Consider the following 26,522-nt stretch of genomic DNA (forward strand, 5'->3'; position numbering starts at 1 on the left):
TTGGACAACTAGGTACTCTAGGCTAGATGAGATGATGCATGCCCTGTCTGGTTTAGTTTATGAGCTGTTTCTTTAAACTCAGTAACCCACTATCAGATATTAAATCCCACAACTCTTCAACTACCATTTTTAAACGAATAATGGGCAGAAAACTAACTTAAACTCACCACAAAGCCCCTCCTAAGCCACTGGTGTTACTGCTTTTTAAATATAAGGTTAATTTGTCTTTAGACTTTACAAATATAGTCAAGACCTGTTCTGTGTCCTAAAAAGGTTCCCAAGTCAATTAAAAATCTCCTTCTGTGAAGGGGATAGAGAGAAAGGAGCAAACCAGAGAGGAGAGAAAAAAATGCAGAGTAATTGTAAGCACAGCCATTATCAATTACATAGAAGGAAGATAAAATTGAGATGGCAAGTTATGTATCCAGAAGAATAAAAGGAGAAACATCTGGAAGACATGAAGGAGAAGACAGACTACAAGTTTGAGGATGCACAGGTCCAGAAAACTCATCTACTTAAATCACTAGAAGCTCAAACACACATGTTCAATTCCAATTATTCTTGCTTTGTAACCCTAAAGTTTAGCACAGAAAGAGGTCCCCAAAAATAGTGGCACTAGCATAAAGCAATGAAGGAGAGATGAAAAAATGTTTTTTTCCCCTTTAAACCACTGAAAGGCTTTTGCCAGCTTTCTCAGTAGCATATTCTAGGAAATCCCAAAGCTTACTCTGTTTTGGCCTAAGAACACCACAAACATGAATGTATTATTTCCAAAACTTGTCAAGGCTCAACCATTACTCCCCTGCCCAACAAAATAAACAAACATAAAACTTTCACAGAATCATAGAAACACAAGGTTGGAAAGGACTGACAGGATCATCTAGTCCAACCGTCCTCCTGTCACCAATACTACCCACTAAGCTACTAAATCATATCTCGTAGCACCTTGTCCAGGTGCTTCTTGAACACTACGAGGGGCGATGACACCACCAGCTCCCTGGGCAGGCTGTTCCAGCGCCTGACCGCTCTTTGAGAGAAAAAGTTTTTCCTGATATCTAATCTAAATCTCCCCAGGCGCAACTTGTGGCCATTTCCTCAAGTCCTATCATTAGTTATCTGAGAGAAGAGGCTGACCCCCTCCTCATCACAACCTCCCTTCAGGAAGTTGTAGAGTGCAATGAGGTCTCGCCTGAGCCTCCTCTTCTCCAGACTATACCCCAGCTCCCTCAGCCGCTCCTCATAAGACTTGTGCTCCAGACCCCTCACCAGTTTTGTTGCCTTTCTCTGGGCATGCTCCAGGGCCTCCATGTCTTTCATTCTTACATCATCCCCATTACAATGATTTAAGCAAGTAACCCAAAGAAACAAAATCAGGACTTATCTACCTAGTATAAAAGTGAACTTCTTGAACTTACTGATCATCCAACCTATGGGCAAAAGGGAGTCGATCCAAATTCTTTTCATCTGTAACTATTATACTGATGACAATTTACTTTTCCATGCATATACTCTGAAATAAATCTAAGGGCTAAAGAGTTCAGTTTTAGAAAAAATGTATTATTTGTAACGTCAATGCTATCCCACAGTTGGATAAACACAAATCATCGGAAACAATTCAGAACAAAAAGAACCTAATGCTCACTGTATTTTCGCTTTGCTGTCTAGTGATAATTAACAAAATGTCCATATTAAAAAGGTGGGGTTGGGAGTGGTAAAGAGCATTGAGCAGGGGCTCAGCCCATCACCCCCATGCTGTTGTCAGTGGTTTCTCCCCTCCTCTGAAGCATTTCCAGGAGGAGACCAAAGAAATATCTCCACAGCAATCTTGTTCCAACCAATATTTTGGCATTAATCTAGTCCATTTGCTTTAAAACTGAAGCCCAATATACTGTATCACCAACAGACATCTAGAAAGTCCACAGAAGTTTTGAAAAAAATATTTCTTTTAAGGGCAGATCAGGAAGGCCATACAATTGAGATTATGCCAAAAACAGACCAAAAAAAAAAAAAAAAACAAAACAGCAGGAAAGGCAAATGAACTCCCTGACAAACCAAGACAGAAGCACACAAACACACTCTCTCCCTTGCTTGATTCCCCTATTGTGAGCTAAGCTTTTTGAAAGAGCAGAATATCTGAACAAAACAAAAAATGGAAGTAAAAAAATGCTTTTGTTTTATTTCAAGCACTCCCAGGACCAACAGTACCACACATGGCAGACTTGAGGGGCACATGCCACAAGAAAAACATTAACTGTGAGGTAGAGGCTGAGTTCTCTTCCTCTTGGCAAGCTGACACAGTCCCTTTTGCCCTGCCTGTCCAGACATGCTGGCACACCACTGGGAAGCAGCTGAACAGCTTAAAATAACGTCGATGTAGTAGAGTGCGTGTTCAGACAGCACCTTCTCCTCTATCAGAGAGAACAGTTACTCTACAATCCAGCAATATGTGCCCAAGAAGGACTGGGAAGAAGGGAACAAGGGGCAGGACATCACTGACCAGTGAGATGAACAGAGGAAACAAGAGCAGGAGAAATAACTCAGGCTGAGGAACATCAGAGGTGTACAACAAACATCCCCTTCCCCAATTCCAAAGCATTTTCCTCTGATGAAATAGCAGGAGGCAAAAGCTCTGTGCAAGTCCAAATGGGGCCAACTACTACTATTTTCTAGAGTGAAATGGGGTGAGAAAAAAAAAAAAAAAAAAAGGAATATTGCACGAAATCACAACACCGTTTTCTTTGGCTATCAGGGCACTGGCACAGTCTCTGTAAACAGCCTTCCAAGAGCTGCTCCTGCACAAATGGCACCGCTCTTCTCCCACTGCCAGCTCCCTGCCTTGGCGACAACACAATGAGCAGAGTGGAAGAGAAACGCTTTGTTTCAGTACTAAGGGGACCTCATATTCCACAACTGTCTGTTGTGCTTAAATTTCCAAACACTAACAAATACCTGGAGTCCTTGCCTGCCATGTAGCAACTTAGGAAACGTCAACCTTTTTGAGACAAAGTTGTAGGTGACTACAATATTATTGCTTAGACAAGCTGTTTTAACTTAGATTTTACAGACTTCTTTCTTGAAGACATTTTTATTTGCTATCTCATCCACATCATTAAATTTTTTGGCTTGAGACAAACTTGGTCTCCTACCATGGGTGTGCTCATTGACTACTCAAGCTGGTATGCCCTGCTCGGCATCATTAAACTGCCATCTTCAGCTCAGCAGCTTCCCTTCAATCACATGAAAGGCACATCAGGTCAATAAGCTAATGCAAACAATAAACTAGGAGAAGACAATATGAGGAGCAAACAATAAACTAGGAGAAGACTCATGCAGTACACTGAGTTACCTGGATGAATACACAGGAAAAACAAGTGGTAACTGGCTGCAAACTGATAAAGTTATTGGGGTTTCTTGGTTAACAAGGCACCTTCTAGTATCCTCCATTTTAGCACAGCCAAGTTCACGGCTGAGGGTGAGGAACCAGAGCGGAAAGAAGGGGTCAGCCGGCATCAAATGCTAACTACAACAGGACAACCAAGGCGGGTGACATGGCCTTGGATACGGCAGGAGGTGTCCCCAAGGGGCGCCTGAGGGGGACTCAGAGCAGGCAAGAAATGTTACCCTGAGCACCACAGCGCTGGCAGACTTCTCAGACACCTGAAGGTCACGCCTTTTACAGGATGCCAAGCTGAAGAGGGCACATAAAACACAAATAACGACTACCTATCACTTAAATGTGTGTAGGTGTGGGGGGTGTTGCTTTTTGATTTTTTTTTTAATTAATTTTTAAGATTTTTTTTTTAAATCGTTGAAAGGAAGGTTTATTATTGAAGGCCAAAACAAAGTTCAAAAGAGGCTGGGGTAGCTTCTCTGTGTGCAGACCATACCCATATAGCACAGGGCTCTCAAACGTGTCGGAGAGTGCTATTACAAGCCGCGGAAGGTAAGCAAACTCACTGTCAGTCTGGGAATAAGATCCTTAGGAGAGTGATGATCAGCCAGAGAACATACCACTCGCCACGCAAGGCTTCTCCCTAGCACAGAGTAACTAAGCGCGCTACATCCTAAAAAAGACACTTGGATTCCACTGAAAGACGTTGGAAGCAATGCAGTGATGTCTTACTGTTTATGTGGAAAGATTTCTTGCTATGAAAACTATTACAATGATCCCAAAACCACTGAAGTGCCAGATCCTTCATAAAAGCCAGTTGTTTTCATCTAGGAAATGACAATACACAGAATGAAAAGATGTCATACATTTCAATGATACTGCTCCACTACACATTTTTCCTCCTTCTCTGGAACTTAACATGTTCTTGGTCCCTTCCCATCTCCCTTTTCCAAGTCATTTTATTGAAAAACATGTAACTTACGCTGAGCTAATTATTCTTCAAGAAGCAGACCTAAGACTTCCAGATGTAGATTGAGGCCTTGCACAACAAACAGCAGAAAATAAGAATAAGCTATTAAGTGGGATATATTTTGAGACAGCATTCTATTTTTAGCATGAGCCAGCCGCCAACCCTGAAATTTAGCCATCTTCTTCTTCCCAGCCCTGTTTAAAATACTGTTACATTTTGGGAATCCTATCTCAGGAAGATTCATTACAAACAGTATAGAGAAGAATGAGAATCTTACTGACATCAGAATACTTGAGCATAGAAATAAAAAAAAAAAAAAACAAGGGAAGAAGAGACAACCAGGATGTCTCTGTAAGAGACAGACTGAAGTGGCATTAACACAACACACAAAATCACGTACAGATGTATCCTGCCATAGATTGCCAGTTCATAAATAGAAGAGGGAGACACTGAAAATGGAAAGCAGGAAGGATAAATCAGAATAAACATGTGTAATGAAACTCACTACCGCTTTTGCAGCGTTTGCTATCATTAGGGAAAAGCATTACTCTTTTACTGGACACAATGAATGCTGCCATACCTCCAATCAACAGCTTTAAAAACAACTATAAATCCTCACGTGTTGAGGAGACAGGTTGCTTAGGCAGCAGCTTCCCCTGCGGACAAACAATTTCATTTATCAGCCACAAAAGCTGTCCTTCCTCGATCCTGTGAACCACCTGCTAGTGGCCACTGTCAGACTAACAGCATACCATACTGTATTATTTCCTTGACGTGCAAAGCCTGGAAAAGTATGTTTCTGAGCACTAAAGCAATGCCGTTCTTCTCTATTGACACTGTTCAGTCTGTCTAAGCTTTATTCTGACAGTACTTGAAGAGAGAGTTGGAGGGAAACAGTAAACTGCATTTTTAACCAAGTGCTCAGAGTTACAATCAACTGACAGACATGAAAAGAGAATCCTACAGCCTTAGCATTTGCTTGCCACTCTGCATTTTTGTTCAGTTCCTACAAAAATACTTAATCGTAAATAAGCAAAGAAATGGAAAGGGGGGGTGGGGGGCATCATGAGAAAGGATTTTTTCTACCATTTTTTACTTTTGATTGCTAGATTTTACTTGTTAACTAGCAAACTGGTCGTGGCCATGTCAATAGTCATTAACACAAGAGAAAGAACAAAAAGGACAGTTTTACAAAATTTTTCAGTGTATCTGTACACAAACCCCTCTTGCCCAGTATATGTAAATGGTAGCAATACTTGTATTAGTGGGAAATTAACAGACAAAGAATAAAGGTCTTTCTCAGGCCTCCATTTTCTATTCATGTAGACCAGGAAAAAAAGCTATTTGTCTACAGAAAGTGCTGGAGAATAGTTTTCATATATGAACACGGAAATGCTGCTGTGTACCAACTGTGCTTTTTTATCTTCCGAGCTACCAAGATCACCCATAAATCCTGAGCAATAGAGCTCTTCTAGAAACCTGGGTTATTCAGAGACTGATTTTGCCAAATGCAATTGAATGCTTCAACAAGCAAGTATGAATTCTGACCCATGTTCCTATTCCTATTTTTGAAGTTAATATTCAACTTTCAGTCAAGTCCAAGAGTTCCTGATTGAGCCTCCGCCCCCTTACTGATTAACTACATGCTCATCCCTATGAGCGTAAACCCTGAGCAAAGTAAAAGGGTCAAAGGACACATAGTTTATAGTTTATTTGCTTAAATTCACAAAGGCAACCTCCTTCCCCCTCAGAGGTAAGAGCCCTTCATATGCTGTGCTAGCTTACAGTGAGGCTTACCTTAGCCAGGGCTGGGATGTCACAGACACCACACAGCTACTTGCTCGCTCTCACCGTCAAGACAGAGCTTTCTGAAGAGCAGCCGCAGCACAAGGCTAACCATAGATCAGTCATAGGTCCCACGATGACATACAGTTACAGTACAACATCCGGTATTCCAAAACCCATCAAACAACAAAGTGTCTTGCTACCTTTACTATCATTTTAAAAAAAAGTATGAAAAAACAAGTGACCCCCCCACACACACCTAACTGCCAAAGACCTTTGCAGTCCACCTGAAAGATCCCCATCTTCATCTGCTACTTAAAACAAAGAAAAAGTTTCCCTCACACCCACCACCACCGTCACTTCTCACTAGCTCTAAAGAGTGGGGCCGGCAGTCCCTAAAAGCTCAGCTACAATACCCCAGCAAACAGCCTGCTCCAAGCAGGACTATGTCTCCCAGTCAAAATTTGTCTAGTGCGTGGAAGCTGCCACAGGTAAAATGCGATGAAGTCAAGCCCTTCCTCCAAGCACATAATAAAGATCAGCATTCAAACACAGCAGCGCTTAGTCTGTTGAGGGAAAATCTTGCCCCATTGCTGATGCCAGAATAAACCCTTCACCACATTCCTGATACCCAGAGATACTGCAGAGATCCTCTCAGAACAACGGAGCAAAATAAATTTTAGATTAAAAGAGAAAATAGGACTCAAAAAAAATAGTGGTTTGTCATGCATTTTGGACAATGCCCAAGACAAAATATTATCTCTAAGTGCATTTTTGGAGGCAGCAAGAAGTTCACTGTACCTCTTTAAACACACTTTTAAGGACAACTTTATAAAGGCCACCTGTGAAAGAGAAATAACAATACAAAAACTGCCTACATCCCTCTCTCTCTTCACACACACAAAGAAACAGTGTCAAACTGGAGCAGAATCTGATGCCACTTAGTACTACTATGCACAGAAACAGCTGTGCAGACACTATTTCAATAAAGCTCCTAAAAGCAACATCGCTTCTCTCATAGACTACAGAGAACTAGAGAACAAGGGATACTTTCTGGTTTTGGACACAACATCGGGTCCTTTATCATAATAGTTTCACAGGCAGGTTAACTTCTGTGGTAACCTAACATGGAGCTACTGGAAAATGAACCCAAAGCAAAAAAACACGTCCATCAATAGGGACCCTGAACTGTTTGAGGCATGGGAATTTCCCCTCCTTCCTACTCAAAGGCAGCATTCAGAGCAGACTGCTACAAAAGGCAGACCACAAACAGGTCTCCACTTCACCACAACCCTCAGCATAAAGCAAGGGGACAGACCTGATCTGAAATCCTCTCAACATGAACAGCTACTAAAGATACTACCACTTTTTTTTTTTTTAAACAATTGAGATAAGCTCATTCTTGTGTGTTGTACTGTTACTGGCTTTTATCTTTTTCATTTGAAATGTTTGTCCTTATAGAAACCCACAGGCTGCAAGTTCAGCCTCATTCCTCCACTTTTCTAGGCAATGATGTAAGAGAGCATGGGCGGGAAAGACGAGGACAGCCTTCATCTTTCAAATTGGTTCTGCCTGTGCCACAGGAAGCTAAGGCCTCATCTTGGTATGTTGTATGCCGAATCCGAGCTACAAGAGAAACATCAACTATTGTGATGAAATGCTGTCCAGATCTCATTTTAAAAAGAAAAACAATTTAAAGACACACACAGTTTGATTGAAAGTGTTCTTCCAAGGATGTGATTTGTAAATACATACACCTCCTCTGCTTTCATTAAAAAAAAAAAAAAATCAGATCATTGTGTGCATTTGATGCACATACATATACACGTGTTTCACCGAAATAAAATTGGGTTATAGCTGTCGGTGGTTTAACTGACCACTAGGCTCTGCCAATTCACACCAAGAGCCTAGGCAAAAGAACAAGGAAATCCAGTTCTAACACAAGCATATCCAGACTTCTTTCTCCTTAAGTGTGGAGGTATCCCCAGTGAAATTGCAAAGGATTTCTAACAGACAGCAAGGAAATAGTTTTCTTTTTTAACCCTGATCCAACACCGCTAGAAACATGGTTACGTTCCTGGTAAGAAACTGAAAGCAAAATATTTCTGTCTCCAAAAGTTACTATGGTCAGAGTAACAAGCCTTGCCGCTCTACTTTTCAACTCTGTAACACTGAAAAGCTAGGAAAGAGACTCCCTGGTTATCTCATGACCCGTTGAAATACTAAATTAAACATTCTTCACTACCTTATCCTCCACCACTCAGAGCTGTGAAAAGAAACTTTTGCAAAGCTAATTAACAAGCAAATTAGCATCCTCTTAGATCACATCCACTTGGTTTTTACGTTTCTGTGGTAGCTCACTGCAGAACTACTGACTCAAGTACAAGCATTTAAACTGTGATACATTACCTAAACTATTTATATGCCTATTCCATGTCACTGTTTATAAAGACTGTTTACTTTTGTCTGTTCAAAGATGCACACTTTCTTCTGCAAACCCAAAGAAACTCCCCAATAAAATGAATTTCACTTCTCCATTACTTTCTCAGATGGGAAACCAGTGGTAACAAGACCATTGCCAGCTCTGACCATATCCTTCTAAATCTCATAAGTGCCACAGCCCAACTCCTAGCATTTTGCCATGAGAATATACCAAATCTGTTTTAGCCCTCAGGGTTGCGGGGAAAACTTGCAAACTGCATGCTCAAGGCTCAAAAGACAAAAAGGAAAGTAACTTATTCCATGTTTGCGATGCTTTATAAGCCACTGCTTAAGCAAATCTCACAACTTAGGGTCTGCACCATGACGTACCAACTCTTAGGTTAGCAAACCAGAGGACATCAAAAGGCTAAACTTTTACATTAAGAAATGCACTCCATGTGCTTTGTTTATCATTCTACCATGCGGTACATTCTATACTGCGTGCACTCATGCAAATACAAAGCAGGGCCTTGATCTCATCCCTGGCTCTCTAATGAAGACCTGAGGACCTCCATAAAATGCCATTAGAAATAAACAACTCCTGGCAAGAACACAGTTGCAGAGAGGAGGCCTAAGACCACAAGTGGCACTCTGAATGGTACGGAGGTGAGTCTTGGTGCAGAAACAGTAGAGAGCAGCTGTTCTATTATTATCAGCTTGCAGTGAAAGCTGTCTTTTTTCCTGTTCCCAAGTCAGAACACTAAAGCCCACCCTCTCCCATTCCATCAAGTTTCAACAGGTTTTGGCACTAAAACAAACAGGGGAAGAAGAAAGGTCTTATAAGATTATTCCACTGTCAGAACAGTGAGGCCCTGGTTCAACAGTAAGACAACTTGAACAGATAACCGGGCTTACAGTATGCAGCCTGAGGGAACTGAAAATTCCCAGCTCCTTATTCCCATTACTCTCCTGGCTATCCTCAGACATCCGCTTTGTTTCGTTTCTGCAAAAAATAAGGATAACTTCTGAGCATGATACAGTAACAATCGCCCTCTCCAGTTTTCTGCACTCAGGGCGCAGGAGCGGTGTAAACCAGCATGGCCACTGAAAGACTCTCCGAATAAAGCCAAAAGCAAAAAGAGCTTCCACCAGCGCAGTACAGAACACCTACTATGAACAACTCAAACAGCAGTACTGCAAACCAGTCTAAAAAAATCTCAGGAACAGAGACGGATTCTGCCAAGCACACTTCTACCTGATTTATCTTAGCTGTACCCCCTTCAGGTATTCTAAACAGTCCTTCTCCCTTCTGGCATTTTCCATCATCCAAGCACTCGAAATCTCTTCTTATAAATTTCTCCTACCAAGACAAGTCAATATTTTGTCTTCTTTTTGATTGAAAAGCACGTGCAGTCTCTAGGTATGTGTTCTTTTTTGTTGTTGTTGTTTGTTTGTTTTTTACTTTTTTTTTTTTCTTTTTTTAATACCATGTCATTTCTGGACACCCTGAGCATTCTCTTAGCCCGGCAAATTCTCTTCCTCTTTCCACAATGTCAGCTTACTTAAGTAAGGGATACACTTACAGTGCCAAGTAACCAAGCACAAACTTTAGAAAACTCCTGCTGTACCAACTCCCTCCCTTCTAATACAGCTCATCTGTTAGCTTACATTTTGGTTCTTGGAAAGAGCTGAGGGCAGCAAGCAACATCTATTTCTCACAGTGGCGTTCAAATTCAGCCCACCTTCTGCAGAAACACACCGCCAGCTACTGCTTTACACAAACCAATTTAACCTGCTTTGAATTATAACAAGATTTGTAACGACTTCACTGGAAAAATAATACATCTGGAAATTTAAGAACATAAAGCATGATTCATTTGCACCCACAGTCCTTCTGGCAAAGCGATATTGGAAGAGATATAACAGCAAGACAATCCAGGTAGAACTACCCAGGGATAAAAAATAAGTTGTACCCTCTAATACTTAATGTATTGTGATACCACTGCCTGCAGTGCAAGATGAAGCCAGAAAAACATTTTGCTCAAGAGCTCCTGATCCACGTTCTTACTCCAGTCACTTTCCCAAAAGCAAAGAACCCTAAAAAACATCAGAGAACGATGCAGGAATCTATTCCACTGCTAGACATGTACCTGAGACTTTACTACAAAATGATCAGTGCTGAAGGTTTTGCCTTTATACATTGGCTAATTTGTCACAGCAGCTTTGAATTAAGCACTGATATTGGTAATTCTCCCCCTGCTCTGAAACCTTTCACCACAAAGCTTCAGACAGATGCAAAACAAAAGCTGCTATGTCCATTGGAGAGGAAATGGATGATTCAAGAAAGGGAACAACTTCTTCCACCAGCTATGGAATTATTCTAGTAAGTTGCTGGGAAAAAATTAGGCAGAAGAAAGCTCTAAAGGGTCTGACTTCTCTAAATTAGTGTTAGTAGAACAATTGAAATAAGAACCTTAAGTTAGGCATACAACTGCTATATGCTCATCCAATCTGAAAGAGTTGGACTCTTAGATACTTCTAGCGTCATATGTAGTTTCTCTAGAGCAAGTGAGAAAGAGATGAAATAAGAATATCTGGAAAATCCACTTCTTTGACTTGTTTTCAAATTTATTATTGTCTACACACTAAGTTAGACACCCTGCTCAGAGCTTTTTCCTTGTTGTGTTGTAATAAGATGCATGGCATTTAAATAACAATATTTGCAGAAGTACAAGAACCATACATGCATGTCTCGTTGCCGTAATTGAGATGCATTCATGTCATACCTTGCTTCTATATTCCTTAATGTTTACCCCCAAATTTAAAGCAATGTGCTTTCATACCACTCAGAATTAACTCATCGTTCATTTCTTGTATGCATTTACTCTTTCCAAGCACAACAGCACACTGTTGCTTCCAAAACATCAGAAAGATCCTTTTTACACATGCGACAGCAAGTTCTGCAATTTGTTCCTACTCTGCAATATGACAAGAACATTTGTAGTCACATGCATAAGACAGGCAGAAATCCTGCACAGGACATTGATGAAATGCCAAAACTAAAAAAACAACCAAAGCTATTTTCCCTTAAAAGAACCTAAAAGATGATGTGTAGCTCACACGGGAGCAATCCAATTTCACCTAAATGCCAAGCTTTTTTCCCCTCCAAATCTCAATATGGACAGTCCTACTTCCACACTCAACGTTGCTTGACATGTTGGGAAAAAAAAAATTAAAAAAGAGGTTCCCTGCTGTTATCAAGACTCCAAGAACACCAGCACAATTTAAATAAATAAATAAATAAATAAAAATTGCCCACTTCTACTCAGAACAGAAATCAGGAAATTTTGCCCCAATGCTGTCTGTGACAGAAAACAAGACTTGTATGAAACCATCAGTCACAAAAGACTTGAGGAAAAACAACAAACACAAAACCACATCTCCCAGACAATATTGAGCAAATTCCATAGAAAAAGGAGCGAGACCTGTTCTTCCTTCTCAGCAGGCACTGGACAAAGCTGAGCTTTGCCCCCTCTTCTGCAAGCCATGGTGTGGGCCACAAACCCCATCAGTGTGAGCCCCTTCCCTGATGGAGAGCAACACCTGAGCGAAGGTGCAGCCTCCCCACCAGCTGCCGTCATTGAGTCCACTTTTCTAGCAGCTTCTAGAGGGAGGCTTCTGATTAACCAGAGCCCTCAGGAATAGGAGGCACACTGAGCTGGGAGGGACGCAATGTCCAACAGCCCTCCAGTACCCCTTGGCTAGGTCAAAGACCAAGCAGAAAAGCCCAGCTCCTGCAGCTCACAGTTATGTGGTTTAACGCTTCAGATAATCCAATCGTAGTCCACGTGCACATGAAGGTCATTCCCCCTTCACCACTCGTAAAAAATTCTTTTTTATTACACGACTCTAAAACACAACAGGTTTAAATAACATTTCTAATCAGAAAATGTTACAGTACCAACCCAACAGTTTTTATTTGCCATTCATCCTTCACCTCTAAAGCTCTGATACAGTATAATTTAGATTACAGATCAAGAAAGATATACAAGAACTACACTACAGATCTTATAGCTTCGCTTAAATCACTGTCCCCCTCATCTGACAGGTGACCCAACCACAGACAGCCTGCACGTACTCCATTATCTGCAAGTGTCAAGAAAGGTGGTGTACACACTGAGCTGTAACACCACAGGAGAACAGGGGACACAGCCAACAAGCAAAAGCTTGACGTACTGCAAAGCAAAACGTAGGGTCTTTGCCAGACACATGCGTGGAAGACCTGGCCACCCAAAGCGTATTCAGTCTTGCAAAGTTTGTGGGGTCATCCCTGCGCTACCACCTGAGCCAAGATGCTGCTCTCAAGCCCACACCGATGACTACAGATAAAGAGAGACAAGTGGCTAGCAGAATTTCATATAGCACCAGATGCTTTTGCACAGAGTCAAACAGGAATGCAGGAAACGGCGCCATCTATATTGTTTTAATCAGCTGCCCCACAGACAAGTATTTATAGGAGCCTTATAATTATGTCATGTATTATCCTACTGAACAAGGTGTGAATGGCCAAGCAACAGGACATAAAATGTCAAAAAGAAGTCAACAGTAGCGATACAAGAGTGCAAATATTTATTTCAAGATGAAAACTGCAAAACAGAGTACAAAGTTAATGAAGCCTCTTCAAGGAGATGCGCCAGTCCTACACGAGTGTGATATGCAAAGGTTTAGTTATGACCAAAGTTGTAGTTCCTTCAGAATATATTTTCTGAAAGCAAGTATTTTCTGTAAAAAAATCAGCATTGCCAACAATTCGAAGCAATGAACACTGTAAGTATTTGTCACAAGCCGGACATTTCAAATGCTTTACTACTGCCGTTAGCAACAACCCAAAAAAATAAAAAAAAAAAAAAAAAACAAGAAAAAAATGAGCAAACTGGTGAAATTAATTTTCTTCCCCACACACATACATGGAAGCTGTACTATGGACCAATAACAGGTTCAATTTACCATTTCAAAATGCAAATTTTGTTATGATAACATTGTAAAAAGACGCTTCAACAGTTCTAATTGTCAGAAAGGTGAGCACTGGGAGGTACATTAAGAACAAGATAGACAGTTTCTCACAGTAAACAGTAATCCCCCCTCCTCCTCTCAAAAATATGTTTATTTTGGACAAATGATATAAGACTTCCTTAGAGCAGGAAGTCCTGTAAGTCAGAGGCCACTGCTGAGCCAATATTTCCAGTATTTTGCAATAGGAACTTCAAATCACTTACAAACAGGAAAAAAAACTGCTCATCAGCATCTGCACATTAGCCCTGCAGGAATTTTACAACAAGGGACACACTACTGGCTTTTCTTTGCAAAACTCTGCTTAGCGTACCTTCAGAAACTCAAGTAAAATCCCATGACCCAACCCTACAAAACACTTAATGTCAATGTCCGGGAGGTGAAACACAGCTGGATCTCCAAAATTACTGAAGTCTCATGACAGTCCTGAGCATTTCAAACAGTAAGCAGAACATCTAACCCACGCTCATCATGTTCTCTGCACAGTAAGCATCTCAGAATTTTTACCCTTGAAGAAAACTAGGAAATAGTTAAAGGGAGGCTTGCAGATGTGAAATAAGTTGCTAAAGTCTTCCAATAACAACACGCATCCGTGCATCCCCAAGACAAGTTTGCTGCATATGCTATTTCTGACAGTTGCGCTCCAGTAACCCAGAGCTAAACAGCCAGGCTTTCATACCTACCCAGAAGGATGTTAGGGTACCTTCTCAGCTGATACAGGCAGCAAGATGAAACAACATAACGCAGCTTCCTAAGTTACATTTGTTATTTCCAGGTTGAAAATATTAAGATTTTTTTTTATTAGTACCTTCTCATTGGTGTTCTCAAAGCAAGAGATGAGAGTGCTTCCTTTCCACAGTAGTGATACAACACAATACTCTAGAGTGGCTGATCTTGATGTGCAAAACTGCAAGAGAGTAAACAGTCTCCTAGAAAGATGAACTCTCACTTAAACCTTGAGACAGAAATGCTGTAATACATTTTTAAATGTGTGCTGAAGATACTAAGTATCACAGCACCACTATGCTGACCTTGCTTCAATTTGAGTTGAGTATGTCACCAGCTTACTAAGAACTGCAATGTAACTGTAGCCATATAACCCAAACCACACAACACTTTTACTCCAGGCTTATCAGCTAAAAGTGGCAAATGGGAAAAGCAAACAAACAGGTCCAGCTTCTGGCCAAGACATACCAAACTATGGAACACCATTCACTGACAGATAGTCTGCTCTAGCACCTTAGGTATTTCCGGCATTCTTCTACCCCAAATATTTTACTATCAACATTATCCAGTATTGCAGAGCTGGCTCTAATGGAACTAAACAGATCCACAGCACAGGAGTGCAGAGATTCCCGCTCCTGGTCCAAATCTGCACCCATAATTAGATTACCAGCACTTCTTTATCAGGAACACTAAGCAAAATGCTGTATTAACACAGCTGTACATTTCTAGTACGAAAGCCAGGAATTCCACAAAGTATTTGCATTTATAAACATACCTGTCTGTAGCCTAAAAACATAAGTAAGGAGTTACTTGTCTTATGGTAATTGGCCAATTCAGGTAGCAATAAACCCGTTTCATATTTTCTAGTGCTACGAGTCTACCAGAATTACATAGGATGCGAGAAATACCGCAGAAACACCAGTTCACGCAAACTGTACAGTCTCTACACATAATCAACCTCAAGGTACCACTGCTTGCATTATCTGGCACATCACCAAAAAGTGCCACAGATGCCATCATGTTGGCTTTCTGCAGAACCAGCCTAGATTCATAGGAGGCCGTGAATGCAGAAACCTCACATAGCTGTACAGCTGCTATGGGGCAGCTTAGGTGATGAACTCTCTCCAACCACCACTTTTTGGAAACTGTCACTAGGGAGGTCTGTCGCACACTTCTAATGGGCACAGGGACATGCACGGGCATGTGGTGACGCAGCTATGGCAGAGTTTACAAGTTAGCCAATCATTCCTATTTAATGCAATGTGCAAAATTGACTTCTCCTAAGAGGAAACCTACCATTTTCCATGTAAAAATTAATCTTCTAGTATGCAGATACCTCGTCAGAATCTTACAATGACAAATAACCAAAACTCATTTAGTAAAAAAAAGCCCAGAACAAACAGGTCCCCAGCAGAATCCTTGGGAGTCGTTCTCATTAACCGAAACATTGCATTTGGGCCATTCATAAACTACAGGTCAAAAGAAACACATTTAGCTCTCCGCGCTGTTTTTTATCTACATCTGCCTCTCTCTACACTGTCACCCACAACCACAGCAGGAAACCACAGTCCTAATCTTTCAAGGTGAACACCATGCGGGGACTCGGCACCCAAAGTTACCAAGCGGGCTCCAGGCAAACCTCACCAACTATGCGGATCTCCCTGAGGGGTGAACAAACGCCACGCTCAGGAGGACAGCCGGCCCCTCAGCCCCTCACAGCCCCCCGGTACCCACAGCCGGCCGCTGGGGGCTCCGACTGTCGCACCTCGGTGCAGGGGTCGGAGACGGCCTTCAGATAAATAAATTAAAATAAAACGAGGGGGAAGGCCCGCCGCCCCCCGGCACAACAAAGGCCGCCGGAGCGGCCCGGCGCCGCCGTCGAGCTCCCTTCAGGGCCCCGCAGGCCGGTGCCCCGCCGGAGACCCCCACGCGCCTCCCTCAGCCCAGCGGGCAGGGAACACGACAATAAAAATGAAATGAAAAGGGGCCGGGGGCTGGGAGCAGGGGGCACAGCCCGCGCAGCGGCAACAATCGGGGGCCGAGGCTACCTGCGCCCCGGCATCCCCGGGGAGCGGGCGGCCGCCACGGCCTGCGGCCGGGCCGAATGAGCCGGCAGGTGGCGGGGAGCCCCCGGAGGGGCCGGCGGCGGCACAACAAAGCGGCGGGGCCCGGGCAGCGGCAGGCACTCACCGGGCGGCGGGGGGCTCCGGGAGGCCCAGCCCTGCCCGCCGGGGCGGGGAGGGAGCAGCGGGCGGCCCCTCCTCTTGTCTCCGCAGCTGATCTCGCTCACGGCGCGGCGCGAAGGGCCGCGGGCCGGGCCCAGAGGGCGGCTCCCCCGCTGAGGCCCAGGCGGGCTCCGACGGGAGGCACCGCTGCAGCGTACTGGGGCCGGGGTCGTCGCGGCCCCATCAAGACCGGGCCGGGCCGAGCGAGGCGGGGCGGAGGGAGCGGGGCCGCTCCCCGTGGCGGCTGGTGGCCATCTTAGTCCTTCTCCTCCTCCACGGCACCGAGTGCCCCCTCCCCGCACGGCTGCCAGCGCTGCCTCCTCCCTCCCGCCCTCAGCTCCTCCTCCTCCTCCTGGCTGGCTGCGGCCGCCGCCGCTCCCGTGGTTGGGTTTGCCCCGGCCGGACCGGCCCAGCAGAGGGGTTCGGTAATGGCGGGCGGAGGGAGCGACGCCTCACGGAGCAGCCCGCCGCCCCCTCTTCCCTCGGCTGGGCGGCAACGCACCGCCCTGACGCTGTCCCCGCGCTCTCTCTGGGTTGCAGTTGTTTTTTTCAATGTACTTGTGGGCTATTAGTTTGACTTTTAGCAGTTTCAGGGTCCCGTGGAGTCAGGCGGAGAGTTATGTGCCTCCCCCCTCCTCAGACAAAAATCCTGCTCCTCCTGGCAGACACCCGCCGCTCCTTGTGCCTTTCTTCTTCCCCCTCTCCTCAGGGCTGCCCCCGCCCTCCTCTGCCCGTTACCGGCGCCCAGCAGCCTGACGTATAGAGGAGAGGCGCCTGCCTCAAGCGAGGAGCCTGCATGTCACCTGAAGAGAAGTAAACAGGTAAACATAAGACAGAAAGAAGTCCACTTTTATTTGGGGCTGAGGCGCTTTCCCTCAGTCTTTGGTCGTATGTCCACTGAGTGAAGGTCCACTGAGTGTCCCTGCTGTGGTACGCAAAAGGGATTGTACATTTGAGCAGTGCAACAGAGGAAATATTTTATCCATATGATTCAGATGTTTAAACATAGACATAGTTAATCTTTTCCTAATTAAGCCAGAAGTTTGGTTAAATCCCTTGAGCTGAAGGACTCCTTTGTGCCAGCTAGACAAATTGTCCGTTTAAAGTTTAACTAGACACACCAACTACAGTGTCACCTGGGACCCTGCATCCGCTCAGATACCTCATGGAGAAAGGTAAAGACATGTCCACATGTGTGACCACTTAGCATTCTGCCTTGTTCCAGTAACTCCTCACTTCTTTCAAGATGTCAGATATTAACAGCCATTCACCTCCTAGCAGTTTACTTTTTCATTTACAAAATCATAGAATCGCCTGGGTTGAAAAGGACCTTAAAGATCATCTAGTTTCAACCCCCCTGCTCTGGGCAGGGTTGCCAACCATTAGAGCAGGCTGCCCAGAGCCACATCCAGCCTGGCCTTGAATGCCTCCAGGGATGGGGCATCCACAACCTCTCTGGGCAACCTGTTCCAGTGCCTCACCATCCTCTGAGTGAAAAACTTTCTCCTAATTTCTAACCTAAATCTCCCCATCTTAGTTTAAAACCATTCCCCCTTGTCCTATCACTATCAACACATGTAAACAGGCATTCCCCCTCCTGTTCATACACTCCCTTCAAGTACTGGAAGGCCGCAATGAGGTCTCCCCAGAGCCTTCTCCAAGCTAAATAAGCCCAGTTCCCTCAACCTTTCTTCATAGGAGAGGTGCTCCAGCCCTCTGATCATCTTAGTGGCCTCATCTTGGAGTCCTCACAGAAGGGATTAAGTAGCAGCTTGGTGAATCTAGCTCCAGGGTTAAAAGCAGCAAGAAATAACACGCCAACCACCACAGATCTTTGCGGTTTATGGGTAAACAATCACAAGGAACCAGGACAATTGCCTCTTACCTCTGCTATCATGACTTAAGTGGAACTGGGTACTCTGTTATACCTGAGGACTGATTGAGTAAACACCATTTACCCCATCTTCCTTTTCTAACAAGTAACATAAAAAATACAATTCCACTTAACATTTTCACTCACTGCTGTCCAGTGGAAATCATCCCATTTCTGTCTACGTAGAGGAGGTCTATGTTTAAGACTCATGGATGTCCGAGATGAGGCAAGCTGTAATTCAGCTCCTAAGGAGACAAAACCTGCGCTCACTGAAGATATAAGTATTATCCTAAACAAAGAAACAAAATGAAAACCACTTCCCCGAACTGATAAACAAAGTAAGCAAGAAGAAATTAATAACCTCCTTGCCTATACAATTCTGCCTTTACTTGGTAAAGGTGTATTTGGACATCCCTAAATTCATTGTATTGACAGGAGCAAAATTTAGGTCAACTCAGGACACCTGCCTGGGCTAATGGTTTGGGTTGGAACAGAAACCACTGGTTCTTTGCAATGCCTGTATGGGCTTGGCTCAAGCTAACCAACAAACAATAAGCACTGAGAGAAATTAAGCATAGTGTATCAGTAACAGTCCTAGTGGCAGAAACTCTTAGACACTTGTTATTGTTCAGTTCCTAGGAAAAAAAGGGGAGGTGAGGGGGTTATACCATGTATATCATGTTTTGTCCCTGCTAACTAAATGCCTTCTTCTCCCCACTTTTGGGGAACATCTTTTTAACCTCTTCCCCAACCACTTTTCTCTCTATGCAACTGTTCTCTTCAGCCTCCTTTTCCCACATTCTATACAATTAGTAACTGTCACTGCTTTCCTTGAAAAATAGGGTTAGCTAATGCCATATGATAAATGTTACAGAATAGGAATGGAAAATGAGGATCAAAATCTAACACTAAGGTTTTGTTTGCAGGGCATGCATTTTGAGGATGCTCCCCATATATGGCATGCATCATATACACACACAAGGAAGTGTCCCTATATCTAGTTATATTCTATCAAATATCAGACCAACCCCATTCCCCTGCCTTGAGGGAAGGCCAAGCTGAAAGTTGGCAGTGTTGCTACTACAATACTTCCAAGGACAGTATCTTAGTACATGGAAACAACATGGATGTTTCCTTACAAGCCTTAAAAAAAAAAAAATCTCCTTCATTAGTGTGCCATGAAAATCTTTAAGCTAATATGCTATGCATACTGCCAGACGATTTCCCCGCTTGAGTATATCTTCATTCTGGACTGCAGCAAGGGGAAATCACAGATTTAATCATCTTGTTTCGACAGTAATTTCACTTACTATGCAAGATAGAGCCTGTGAACAATATATAGCGCTTACCCATCACAAAACAAACAAATCTCTCTAACGTATGTGTAGGAGGATACTTGCATCTTTCATATGTAAAGGATTAACACCATCTATCTTAGCCAGCTCCACTGAGTAAGAAACAAAACTCACAAAGATGGTGCTGTTCCTAAGTCTCTACCAGCAGAGGTACCTTAGTGGGAAGTCACAAAAAATACTCCAAAAGAGCAATGGGAGTTGCAAAGACAGCTGTATGCCAGATAAAAGATTTGCTGCGTGCCAAATTATATCACTTTTTTCTTCTCATGTACTTAATATTACTTGCATTTCTATTTATAGTCCTTATGTTTTGGTCAATTGTCACAATTCCAAAATAAATAATGGCAAGCTGTAATAATCCATACTGAGTGATATCAGACTGTTTTTTTGTAAACCTTCTCAGTATCTCGTCTCCTCTCACAAAGCTCATCTTGGCTAACTGCTTTCCTTTCTCTGAGAAGGTGCTAGTAATTACAGTGGTATAATTAGACAAAAAGTATTTATTTTTCCATTTTGCAAAGCAACTGTGTGCAAGGGTTTCCGTTAATCATTATGAACTGTAGAGAGGTATTTAATTTTCCTCCTTTATTAGAAGGTCATTTTCCTCTTTATTAGAGGTCATACGTGTACAGTTGTCTTTAAGTGATGAAATTCTGCTCAGCTTTCAAGTGAGATTCCAACGTCGTTGTATTGCATTTATTTTGTACATCTTGGGCAGCCAAGTTAAATCTGTCTTGTTGACATATATTAGCTGAAACCAATGGACAGGCAAATCCAGAACTGGAAGGAAATTGGCGTGGCAAAGTACATGAATACTGAGGGAATTTCACCCTTTTGTTAGAGTATTTTAACAGAAGAATCTAGGACTGATTTCCAGATTACGCGGCTTAATGTGTTCATTATACAGGGTTCTCATGACTAGCTTTGAGAAATGCTCCTCCCTCCCTCCTTTCTGTTTATAGATAATTTTGGTATTAACTAAGAAGGGAAAGGGTGGAGTTGCAGATGGTCTACCATCCAGGCCCTGTCCTATGACACTCATACTGAATTTGGCTGAAATTTGTAAAAGTAAAAAATCCCTTGTTGCGTATGTTCTTTAGAAAAATGATTGGCTGCTTGTCAGAAGTCCATAAATTAAACAATCTGCACAGTCTACTGTTGAGCTCATAGCATTTGTAAAGCACTAGCAGACTTACTAATCACAGCAGATACACCAGCAACCCCAAGGAGTGACAGCAGACTAATGAAAAAACAGGGCTACTCCTCCCTTAACCTCTGGGCCTCTACAATCCATCCCCTTTTTGGATAAATACCCTTTCTTTTCTATTGTCTGTTGAAGGTTTAGAGTCATACAGCTCAAGTGAATACACATGGTGCTGCAGGTTCATAGTTCAAGATTGGTGACTTATGAGTACAACTTGTTACAGTTGACCTTAATGATTTTTCTTCTATGACAAAAACACACTGCAAAGGCAGCATTAGATTTATAAGCAAAAACATGGGGATGAAGGGAAAAAGGAGAACCACGGACTGTGTGACTAAAGAATTCCCATCCCACAAAACTTCACTCCATGTCTGTAACTGTAGAAACAAGCATAGGTTGCAAAGTTCTGAACTACAGCAATTCCTCCTCAGCTCCTGCCTCAGATTACTGGGGAGGGTTTGCTACAGAATTTACAAGCATAGTGATGCATAACTGGTGTACAATGAGAACATTATTGGAAAATTTGAAGAATACTGCATTGATAGAAAAGAACATAAGACTTACATTGTACATGCATGTGTATGGGAAAGAGCTGGTAGCTAAAAGGAAATCAACATGAATGCTACTTAATATTCTGAAGGTATGCAAAAATGTAGAGCTTGGAAACAGATTTACTGTATGTTATTTTTAAAGTGCATGTATGCTTCTGATTCCTATTGACTGTCAGGCCTGCACAGCCAAAAGGTCTGTATTGTTTTCAGGCCACATCAATGTGGCCCCATAGCTACAATGAAAGCAGGTGATTATAGATAATGTCTGGTTCCGTGGAGGTCTTTGTGGCTTCCACAGCCTCAAAGGGTGATGATCCCAGAAAGAGCGAATCTGAGAGGATGAGATCACACTGTGTGAAGGAAAATGCTGCCACCTGGTGCCTCGGGGAAAAGTGAAGTTTGTCTTCATGGTATGCATCACTTGCAGTCCTATAAACGCTGCTGTGTTGGTCCTACAGACCTCAGGTTTTCTTTTTGTTATTAAAAGGTGTTACCATTCTGTGCAGCATAGCAAAGACTTTCTTGTGAAGGCATACATCAAATGTCATAACATAGAGGTTGAAAAGTATACTGTATGATGGTCTGCCCAAAAGAGAAATATCATTAAGTATTAATGTAGTCTTTAAGGCAGGAGATTTTAGCAAGAATAATCAGAGACAACGTCCCTTGGGCCCAAGAACATACACAGTTTTCAGCTAGATGTTCATTTTCACACCAAAAGATTGCATGATGCTCTTTTATACCACAAATGCCTTATGTACATCTTTTACTGCTGTGCATCAGAAGAGACTTAGTACATTACATTTGAAAAAAACAAAAATCTGCTCTTCACTATCAGGTTTTGTGACAAATTTCAACAGAACAAGAATTTCATGTGGGTTTTTGTTTTAGTTTGCTTGTTTAGCAGAACTGACTTTGACCTTGACAGTACGTACTAGAAGCTGTGCAATGATTGTTTTACCTTATGAGCATTGTGGAATCTCTTTCAGTCAGTACATGTCAGAGGTCCTGGAAGACACAGGACAAGGCACCTAAACTGTTTTTATGGTTTGGCTCTTACACCAGCCTGTTTCTGACTGTTGTTGATACAGCCTCAAAGGATGTGCCAAATACATACTGAGACGTTACACACTTAGCATGAGGGAATGTTATTTTCGTCTGTGATATTTTTATTTTTGTCGGCTTTCACAGAAAACCATAATGGCAGTTCAGGGAGATTGAAGTGACTGATCAAATACAAAAACGTACACTTTTCAATTCTAGAAGTAGCAGAGATAAAGATGCTCTTTCTGTGAACTTACATTTTTTTTCTTCCTTGACCAGGGCTCAGGAAAATTCCAAAGCCTGCAAGTCAGCTTCCCACCAGAAGACAACCAAGTGAGGTAAGTTACATAATTTATTTCTTAAAAATGTGTCATTTTTGGAACAAAGCAGTCACAAAACCACAGGCATGCAATCCACTCTTCCCCATAAACAAGCTCCCACACCATCATCTATTTCCCAGGAAGATGCTCTACTGCTAGAATGCCTTCAAGTGTGCTGAGTAATCTACAGACCCTGCAGCCTGACGAAGAGTCTTCCAAAGCATTTAGTATATACACCTTTGCATAACAAAGAGAAGGAATATTTACAAGCTCAGAAAAGCTATTTCTAAAACTATAACTAAAGGGTCTTTCTTGTAACGCCTGCCTTAAAATGTGCTCTGCTACTTCAACTAAAGCATCCAATTTATCAGAACTCAGTGCTTACCGTCTCTCTTGAAGTGAGGAATTGGTGCAATCAAACAACTTCTGACATCACCAGTTTTTGTTATGCCTAACTGCAGACCACTAGTTGACGCCTATTAGCCAAGTCCATACAGACTCCTCACTGTTACTACGGGCAATTGATCGTTTGCAGTGAGACCACCACAGGCTGTTTCTCACTGGCTGTTCTACACAGCAGAATTTTGCTAACAGTGTGCATAAAATCCTGAGACAGAACACTTTTAGAACACGCTCATTTCCTACATCACACGGTGACTGCTTTTAAAGCTTGCAAAGGGTGGATAGCTAAGTGACCAGGAATATGCTGATGCGCAAAGACCACACGGAGACCAGGGTTCTTTAGGATCAGTAACTGCTACTCCTTTATTGATGACATAACTTCAACTCTTCTATTGAGGATAGGCTCCCTTCTTATACCATTCGCTCTACAGCAGTACTTTTCCACTAACTATTCATTGGTCAACAACTTTGCCTGGCAACAGCAAACACCCAGCGACTTCCATGTCTTAACGGCTGGAGAACAAGCAGTCCGAGACAGCAAGGCATCTCCTGAATCACCCTTCTTCATTCCTTCTAAACTCTTTACATTCCTCACGGCCTCATTGTTAAGAGCCTGATGTTATCACCAACCATGGGGCTTGTCAATCCCCATGGCCACACTCCCACAATGTTATTTAAAAAAATACTTTTTACTCAATATTATTTACTATACCCTTTGGAAATAACAAGCCAAGTTAACCCTTTAGCTGAATTACCAAAATTCTATACAAAATAAAAGGATTCTTGGTGAGCTACACGAAGGTTGATGTGACTGCTTAAGGATGTTTCAAAACTTTTTCCATGTTTCAAAACTTCTTCCAATTTAATTTCTAGCTACAGGTTATTTACAGCCATTGCATACACATTTGTTCCTATAAAATTAAGTTTTTATTAAAAATGGAGCCAGGTCCTCCTATTACTAACGCAGCATTGGAAGAACTTGGAGTTGCTTTCTGTCAACACCATCAGAATTGCTTGTGGATACGTAGACAAAGTCTGGATCTTTTAGATGCATACATAGCTTCCTGTAGAGAAGCAGTAATTTCTTTGACAGTCCCCTGTCCGTGAACAAATCACAGAACTTGAAGCTTTTCTAATATTATTAGCCATGTCATATAAAGATAGTTTCAGACAACAATGAAAAATCTTGTCAGTGCCTGTGGCAGCCTCGTTAACTGCAAACTGCACTGTCAATCTCCCTTCAAGTTGCAGTCTTGAAAGAGCATTTCCTTTCAAACAGAAGTTATTTTCTGTATGTTTTCAGTCTCCAAGTAGAAAAAAAAGTTATCACCTTTGATAGGTGATCCAGAGGGATGCCTCGGTATCTGAGCCTTTGATTATTGCACCAGTAGATGACCATTTTATGTAGTAGATAGCTAGGTGGCTAAGGGAATCCATGTGAAAGGTGAGTAGAGTGCATACAGGATTCATGAGAAGGCTTCAGTCCACTGTACAGGATCCACATCTCTACTTAAACACTCTTCCCACTTTCTCAATATATAGACTCCTAAAAATACCAAGTTTAAATGTAGATATAGTATCCAGTGTCTAGAAAGGTGAAATTTTAATACATATAAGCTACAGTCAGCAGTATATTTGTGTGATCTCATGAACAACAAAACACTGTGCTATTTGTAAACGCAGATTTCTTGGTACCTTTCTAATGGCTCTATTTGATATCCTCTGGGCCCTGCTTCCAAAATTCCATGGGATTTCATTACGACCCCAATTAGTTTCCCTGAACATTCTAGCTACCAGTATGCAATCATCTCTCAGAGTACTCACACAACCTCCATTGCAGGACTGGGTAACAGATTTAATGATAATTTGTGTTGCAGTTTCCATATATGATTTAACTTTTCATTAAGTTATGCAGACTGATAATTATGTTAACATACAGACAGACGTTGTTGATTGATATGTTCCTTTAAATATGCAAAAATGATATCTTCAGTTGCAAGAGGAAGCAAGTCACTCTTGGCTTGATACAGTTTCACCATTCTGACAAACAGGTCAACTCGCTTTTGGTAAAAAGTTTTTTGGTAAGTGAAATCAATATTTACCCAGCACTTCTTGAAGAAACCACACACAATTACATGTCTTAGTGGCATGCATAACTGTCCCCAGATCAGTGCTTGGGTCCCAGCTTCCTAATGCTTATTCTTTATATTTTCTATACAAAAATACCACCTAAAACAATTAGTTCTTTTCTAAACACCTGATCACAACTGTCCGATGTAAAATGTAGGGGTTTGAAAATAAACACATGATCTCAGTCACAAAGTTTACAATACTATACTCCGAAGCAGAGAAAAAACTAAGGCTTGATTCACTTGGCTGATCAAAACAGCCATGCAACTCTGATGAGTGAGTGGGGTTTGAATGCTGTCTGGCCAGATGTACATGCACTCCTGATTTTATTCTGTAGCCAACACATGGCTTTTTTATTGCTAATTCATAACGTTTCTGAAAATAAGACTTGTCTGGAAAGACAACATTTTCCATGCATTTTTTTTTAAATCAAATAATCAAAAAGCGCACAGTGGTTCCCATGTCAATCACCACATGTTTGCCTTTCTCCTCCTCTTCCATCATGCAATCCTTTCTTCCTCAAAAGACTATATAGTTTCTTGCTACTGATAATATGCAAAATTAACTGTAAAACTCCTCAGAATTTGAGGGACCTCTGACAGGAAAATAGTCCTGAGTTTTATTAGATGTTCCATGTCACTACATGAACCAACCTTTTTCTCTCAAAAAGATCAAATGAAATCTGAAAAACAGGTTCTTCCCACAAGCTCCTCCTGCTGGTGTTGCCTCATTTGAAGGGTAAATCTTGACTCTCAACAAATGATCTTTCTCTTCATCATTTCCTCTTGTTCTCTCCAAAGAGAGGAAACCACAAGCCCCGCAACTTACTTAATTTCCGTTTTCAGGCACCAATTAGAAAGACATGGCAATGTACTCTTGTCAAGTCATCAACAGGAAAAATTGCTGACTGTCAAAACCAAGCTAAGAGCAATTCCTCTAAGATCTGCGTTTTGGTAACTGGGAAGTGAAGTGGCCAACAGAGCTTAAAAACAAACCTCTCTTAGGTGCCTAATGGAAGTATTCAGAACACAAGTCAAAGAGGTTACAGTTTCGAG

The 26,522-nt window shown here is 42.2% G+C and overlaps 1 protein-coding gene across 13 annotated transcripts in view; it reads right to left on the reverse strand.

Moving 5' to 3' along the window:
• WDFY3 (WD repeat and FYVE domain containing 3) overlaps positions 1-26,522 on the reverse strand; it is a 188,546-nt gene that overhangs the window by 154,770 nt on the left and 7,254 nt on the right. For 11 of the 13 annotated variants that reach the window (XM_040555097.1, XM_040555092.1, XM_040555105.1 and 8 more), the window contains exons 2-3: positions 18,597-18,706; positions 16,554-17,391 (exon numbers count right to left, since the gene is read on the reverse strand). The gene's annotated coding sequence lies outside the window, so the exon portion shown is untranslated. Of the gene's footprint in view, positions 1-14,445; positions 14,545-16,553; positions 17,392-18,596; positions 18,707-22,872; positions 22,919-26,522 lie in introns of those variants that run through there. The other 2 variants (XM_040555093.1, XM_040555094.1) reach the window with 2 other exon arrangements.

Source organism: Cygnus olor, chromosome 4, assembly GCF_009769625.2.
Source record: "Cygnus olor isolate bCygOlo1 chromosome 4, bCygOlo1.pri.v2, whole genome shotgun sequence".
Taxonomy (NCBI): domain Eukaryota; kingdom Metazoa; phylum Chordata; class Aves; order Anseriformes; family Anatidae; genus Cygnus; species Cygnus olor.